At 34.1% G+C, this 7316-nt stretch overlaps 1 long non-coding RNA gene across 1 annotated transcript; it reads right to left on the reverse strand.

The window, feature by feature from the left end:
- Positions 1 to 343: 343 nt before the first annotated feature.
- On the reverse strand, positions 344 to 7030 carry LOC108748560. Its single transcript, XR_001939310.1, has 4 exons — positions 6965 to 7030; positions 5452 to 5456; positions 4777 to 4782; positions 344 to 356 (listed from the first exon to the last, which is right to left on the reverse strand). It is a non-coding gene; the product is annotated as an uncharacterized LOC108748560 (long non-coding RNA).
- Positions 7031 to 7316: the final 286 nt, after the last annotated feature.

Here is a 7316-nt window from a genome sequence, read left to right on the forward strand (position 1 = left end):
AACTTTTCCAAGCTTAGCACAAAATTAAAATAGTTATCGTTGCAATGAAATCGTTATCAAGTCATTTTTATAAATGATAAAATTTATGGCGTTTCTTTACTTCACATCCTTGCATTTTTTTATACAAATATATTTCCTTTTATACAAATATATGTTCCTTTTCAATTAGTTACTTAGTCAGATGATTCATAAAATAAGAACCATGGAAAGATTCTTAACTATGGAAATTTAAACTTTGAGTAATCATTTTATCAGTGTTTTAAACATTTCAATAACTTTTACTTAATTTTATTCCATTTTTCAATCTAGCATTATTACTTAACATAGACTTGCGGCAAACAATATTTGTTTTTCTGCTACATTTCCTGCAACTTGAAGGAAATCCTTGAAGGTTTAGCAGTCACTCTATCTCACCTTGAAATGTTATTAAAAATGAAACAAGGAATTCAACTCCGATAATGTTGACTTTGAAATATATTATCAAAGTCATAACCCTGAATAATCATCGAAGGGTTTTGGCAGTCGCTCGTTGATTATTGAGAAATTATTATCATTAAAATGGACAATTCACTTTCGATGACCTTGATTCTTACATACATTATGAAAGTCATCATATTGATATATGATGAATAACCTTCGGAAGGTTTTGACAGTCATCTCTGTTGCACGTTAAAAAGTTATTAGAAATGAAACAGCCAACTCATTTCCGATTATGATGACCTTGACAATATATTGTCAAGGTCACAACCCAAATGACCATCAAAGGGTTTTAGTAATCGCTCGTTGATTATTAAGAAAATATTAAAATTAAAATGAACAATTCATCTCCAATGACCTTAACCCTCCTACACATTATGAAGGTCATCACACCGAACAACCTTCAAAAAGTTGTAGCAATAACCCATCACGCGTTACAAAGTTATAAAAAAAAATTAAAATGACTCATATTGTCGTGACTCTGAGTAACCAAATTCAACAGGCGACCGTTGCTTATTAAAAAAATATTAAAATTAAATTAAACAATTCACCTCCGATGACTTTGACCTTCCACACATTATGAAGGTCATGACCATGAATGACCATCGTACAGTTTCATCAGTTGACCTTTGATCGTTGAATAGTTATTAAAAAGTAAAATAAAATGGTTGAGATTGTCATCTGTCTACTAAAGTTCGAGACGTAATTGAACGTCTGATATGAAATCGAACATTTCTATGAATTACAATATTATGACAAAATGTTTCAGAAAATTTGATAGTTAATTTTTTTAAGAACATAAAAATTATTTTGTAAGAAAAAAATATTCTTTAATAACGTAAGGTATGACTTCCGCATACTCGTATTTAAGCTACAGAGACGCTCCTGAGCCAGAGCGTCACGTCAGCGAGATGAGATGATTGCGTTGTTGGGGAACTCGGACACATATGTCCGGATCAAAAAAGATCCGACTAAAAAACTTACGACAGCTTTAAGGTCTATGCTCACAAAATGGAAAACGAGAGGTCATATCAAGGACTCCGAATACAGAGCGCTGTCGGATCTCTTCCGAGGGCCTATGGACTGCCAAAGATACACAAGCTTAGTTGTCCTTTTAGAATTATCATGTCATCGATGGGCAGTCCGCTATATTCTTTGGCTACGTTCTTACATAATAAATTATTTAAGACCATTCCGAAGGCCGACAGTAACGTCAGAAATAGTTTCGAATTAGTCGAGAAATTAAGGAGTGTGCATTTCACAGGGGCACACGAACTAATATCTTTGGATGTCACCTCTTTGTTCACGAACGTGCCAATGGATGTAGCGATTGACTGTGTAAACGAACATTGGCATGTTATTGCCAGCGATTGCTCCCTACCTAAGAAAGAGTTCTTGGGAGCAATACAGTTTGTCTTAGACTCCACGTTCTTTTCCTTCGACAATGCGATTTACAGGCAATGCTTTGGCACGCCCATGGGCTCTCCAATATCACCGATAATAGCGGACTTAGTGATGAGGAGATTGGAGACGGTGTCCTTGATGTCATCGAATTTTGACACATTATTTTATTATAGATACGTTGACGACATATGCACTGCGGTACATCCCTCGCAAATCGACGGGCTACTAAATCAATTCAATTCATTCCATCCACGCTTGCAGTAGAAAGAGGCGGAAATACGACAAATTTCCTGGACATTACCGTGTCTATCAATGAAAATCGGTGTAATTTAAACTGGTACCGTAAGCCAACGTTTTCAGGTAGATTCTTGAACTTTCATTCGAATCATCCTTTGACAAAGAAAAAAGGCGCCATCTTTTCGTTGGTCGACAGAGCTTTTTTATTATCTGACAATATATTTCACACCAAAAATTCGACTTTCATTATTAATATCTTACTCTTAAATGACTATCCACTTAATTTTATTTTTGACTCTATCAACCAAAGAATAAAAAATCTGATTAAAAAGAAACACAATGTACATAACGTTGTAACCGATAGTGACGTTACTAAGGAATCTACCTCTTGGCTAACGGTTTCCTTCATTCCGCCTCACACAAAAAAATTCAGAACATTGCGCAAAAATAAAGGCGATATCAGGGTAGCCTTCCACAGCCCCAATAAAATGAGCAAATACATTAGAGTCCAAAAGGACACTTGTCCTCGTACATCAAAAAATAATGTCGTCTACAAAATTTTATGTAATGATTGCGACGCGTCTTACGTCGGGCAGAAAATTAAAAACTAGAATTGCGGAACACCGTAACCATATTCGATACAAAACTTCTGCTCGCTCTGTCATTACCGAGCATAGACTTCGTCATGATCATGATTTTCAATGGGACGATGTTCAAATCCTGGATGAAGAACCTTCTTACAGAAAGCGGTTGATCTCGGAAATGTTGCATATTAAAAAGCAAAAAAATAGTCTGAATCTACAGACTGACACCGAAGGTCTTCACAAAGCGTATCTACCGATCATAAACAAAGTATGACTTTCGATTCTGTCGGCCCGTCTCCTCTCCTCTCTCAGTGCGTTGTGTTCCGTTTAAGCGAGCGGTCACGTCGTGAGCGACGCCGACATGTCCGGCTCTGGTGTGTGCAGTCTTGCCGGCGTGTTACATTTGTACACGGTTTACACTTGTTTCACTTTTGCATGTGCGGCGGATCATTTTGATTTGTTCAAGTTTGCTGGTGAGTGTGCGATTTTATCGTGATTGCGGCGGTTCTAATTACTAAAGTCTGTTTTTTCTTACAAGTTCTTTTTCGGTCTTGTCTAGCGATCTGGCTTTCATAATGGACAACTTGAACTGCTCAATCGCACGTACCTATTTTCGAGATCCATCCGAATTTTACTTTTTTACGTTTTATGTTGATTGCGACATGAATTATTTTTTTATTTATTGTTTTATTTTATCACACTTTACATCTGAAGAGGGCTCAATCCTGTAGCCGAAACTTGTTATGTTTTTTATACATTTTTATACATCTATACATTTATATGCACCGCTCCGTATTGGTTCATGTATCTTCGTCTAATATTTTTAATTAATTAAATGTTTTTTAACCTAACGACTCTTCTTTCGCCGTTTATTTTGTTTGTTTATTTATTGTATATTTGAATTGAATTAAGTAATAGAATTTTCAGACATCATTATTTTTTAAATAAAAATAAAACAGAAACTTGTATGAGCTTTTAACTTACAAATTTTTATTTGCATATATATATATATATATATATACATATATATATATATATATATATATATATACAATATATATATATATATATTTATATATTTCTCTGAACTATGCCTGTTTGTGCCTACGCTAATGTGGTTGTAATGTGATACGCTGCAGTATGCAGTTTTTGAGAAGCATCCTCCTTGCTGGAAAAGAAAAGAAGCAGGAAAGATAAGGCGACCTCCAAAACCTTTTCCTTAGTTCTTTCGTGCTCCTTCGTTTTATATAGTAGTTTATTAACACAGATAAGGTGTGAATACATACACACTGGGCAACAAAATTAACGCAACATCTGTTCACTCTGTAAAAATAGGCAAATTTCAAGATACAATAACTTCATCAAAAATTATCGTATAGGGATGTTTAAAAAAGTATTTTACAGGTAGAAATCTCTACTTTTCGGATTGCTACTTAAAAAAAAACGGTCTCATGGAGATTTCATGAAGTTACGCAAACATAAATGAAGATATATCAGACCTTAAAATTTTTTATGAAACTGCATTTTGAATAATCTTGCCGTAAAAACCATTAGATGTTTTATCGAATTTCAATGGTTACAAAAAAATGTTAATCAAAAGAGTGAGCAGCTTCCAAATAGTGCAAACGATGGGTGCTATTTCAAACAATCATATGCCGCACAGACAAATGATCCGCAAAGAAAAAGGTAGAACATTTCATTTGCCTCTGTCTTTACAAGAAACATTGGATAAGGTATGTCCTCCGGAAGATCCTATAAATTTGTATCATGAGTTGCACATCCTCGTTCGAAGTACTCAGAAGGTCTAAAGTTATTTGGAAAAATTTAGTGGATAAAGTGTATAAGACTTTACAATGGTTGAAAGACAATAATCTCCACTACTCGGAAATTCGCCTTCCAGCGTCGTCTGACGATTTTATAAATGATAAGTTGCAAGAATATCGGATCGATGACGAAAGCAACAGTGATGAAATAGACGAGGTGGTTGACACTGTACAGCACAATAATGATTAAGCGTTTTAAAACGTTTTTCCTCACAAATCACTAAAGATTCGGGTATTAATGATCAGTATACAATATACTCAAAACACGCGAAAAGAGTCGATAATGAATCTGCATTCAAGCTGTATCAAATGTTGAAAATTGAAGATGTTCCAATGGATAATCTTTAAATATCTGGATGTCATGTATTTCTCTGATTTATATCCCGAGGGTGTCACTGGACAACGGAAAGATAGGAACTTTGCATTGCCGTATTATTTATTTGTCGAAACACAGTAGATTCAGATTGAATCTACAGTATCTGTTCTTCCTTCAATGATATTAACTACCGACAATTGAAAAATGGTATCTATTATACTATGATGGTTGCTAACCTACGAGAGAGATATACTGCTGGTAGATACTTGAATGAATTAAAAAAACAACAACAATTGAAATCAATTTTAATGAGTATTTTTGCAAAACTGAGAAATACGAATCAATTTTGGAACAACCGTCCAATAATGTCAAATGCATGACTCTGCATTATGATCCGACGACGTGGTTTTTAACTTTGAGTCCTAGTGAATGGAAATAGTCCGATTTGAATGAATATTTACGAAACATGAATCCTGATAAACAGAAGTTGGGCATCAGCGAACTAATTGCATATAATTCTGTAAGTACGTTTAGATTCATATGTATAAAATTTATAGCTATGATTGATTTTATTTGTTCGTCCGATAATCCAATAGGAGAGGTCATTCACTATTTCTAGCGACTGGAATATCAAGGTATCCAACACGTACATTGTATGATTTGAATAAAAGATTCTCCAGTGCTAAGAAAATTGCCGGAAGAAGTTATTGCGTTCATTCGAAAATACGTGACGTGCAAAATTCCAGATGAAAACATTTCGCCAACATTGTACAAAACAGTTATAAGTGATCAGAATCACTAAACATAACTCGTTTTGCATGCGTACGAAAAAAACCGAAACAAATATTTGCAGAAAGTGTCGGTTTGATTTTCCTTGGCTAGTTACTGACAATTTTGTTTTAAGAGACGTCATGACTTCAATAGTGGGTAGAAAACCTTTCCGCAGTAAGAACAGATTGTATGACCTTCCTTGCAAGAAGTCAAAAAGGATCATTTATCAATAATCATAATCTGGCTATCAAGTTAGCCTGGGAGGGGAATATGGCCATACAATTTATTGGAGAAAAATCAGAGTTTTTAAACTCATACTTAACAAAATACGACAAAGTCGGAAAAATGCAATACAGACTTTGCAATGATGGACTTTGCAATAAGCCCTTGGCATCAAAACTGTGGAATTTTGCGATGCGTTCATTAAATAACAGAGAATGTAATGCTTTAGAAACTGCGGACACACTGCTAGGGAATCCCTTGTATATACGAGGGCAATGATACTATTGTCAAATGAATTGACGTTAATGAGATAAGAAACAGAAAAGTTAAAACATTTGAAAGCTCTCGATGAAAATTCTACGAATATTTATTGTCTGTCTCTCATCGATAATTACTATCCAAGCAGACCTAAGGAATTAAAATCATTGATTTTGCCAGATTTTGGGAAATTACGAGGCAGATGTCAAAAAATGACGAAGTCGAATGTTACAAACTTGTATTGGGTATTATATATTGTATTGGGTATATATTTATTTAAAAAAAAAACGAAAAAAGTGTTATTTAATTAACCATTATCGATTTAATGTAAAAACTGAACCCGAAATACTTTTACTCGCTGCTTCTTCTGTTTAAACTGTAAAGAGATTTGAGTGAACTCAAAGGTGCATACGAGATTACAAGGATGCCTTTAAGAATTCAATCTGCTTTGACGAAGGCGATGAAATATCACGAAAGGCTCGAAAAAATACAGACAGCTTTTGAGCGCGTTGCTGAATTAATTGATAAGCGAAAATAATCTGAAAATAGTAGACAGAAACAAATCCGATGACAATGAACTGGATTGCAATCCGATAGAAGCTGATGACGCGATGAGAGATCTGGTAGATTTTGGTAAGATTGATGCCCCAATTGATTTATCGCAAATGATGTCGCGATTGAAGACTAGAAAAGAATCTTCGAGAGAGTATAGTTTTACAAAATAAAAATTAGATTCTGCGACTGTACGTAAGGCGAGGTTGGTACAGGAAAAAGTTTTCTTATTGAAACGATTAAACATTGGATCAGAATACATTTGAAAAAAGTGTATAGCTTCTTTAACCGTATTGCTTCTTTGTACTTGAACCGAGAACTTTTTATTTATGAATTTTGGGTTTACTTAATATTTGCTCGTTTCAGGCAATAAGACAACGTTTTTTAATCAATAAATTACTCGCTGAACGGTAAACTCAAAATCGGAAGTTGATACGAAAATTCGAAATTTAGTAACGACAGATTGGAAGCTTTTAATCTGAATCATTTTCATAACTCTTTTATTTTAATATGCCTTTTTTTTCGAGTCATTAATAAATTGGTACTCTGGAATTACAAACAATTATTTTTCATTGTATGGGCTAATATAAATTTCAAATCAAATCTCAATAAACGACTTTTATATTTTGTGCACTAAGAATAACATATCGCACTTATTTTTTAGAATTAAAT

Source organism: Trachymyrmex septentrionalis, unplaced genomic scaffold, assembly GCF_001594115.1.
Source record: "Trachymyrmex septentrionalis isolate Tsep2-gDNA-1 unplaced genomic scaffold, Tsep1.0 scaffold231, whole genome shotgun sequence".
Classification (NCBI taxonomy): domain Eukaryota; kingdom Metazoa; phylum Arthropoda; class Insecta; order Hymenoptera; family Formicidae; genus Trachymyrmex; species Trachymyrmex septentrionalis.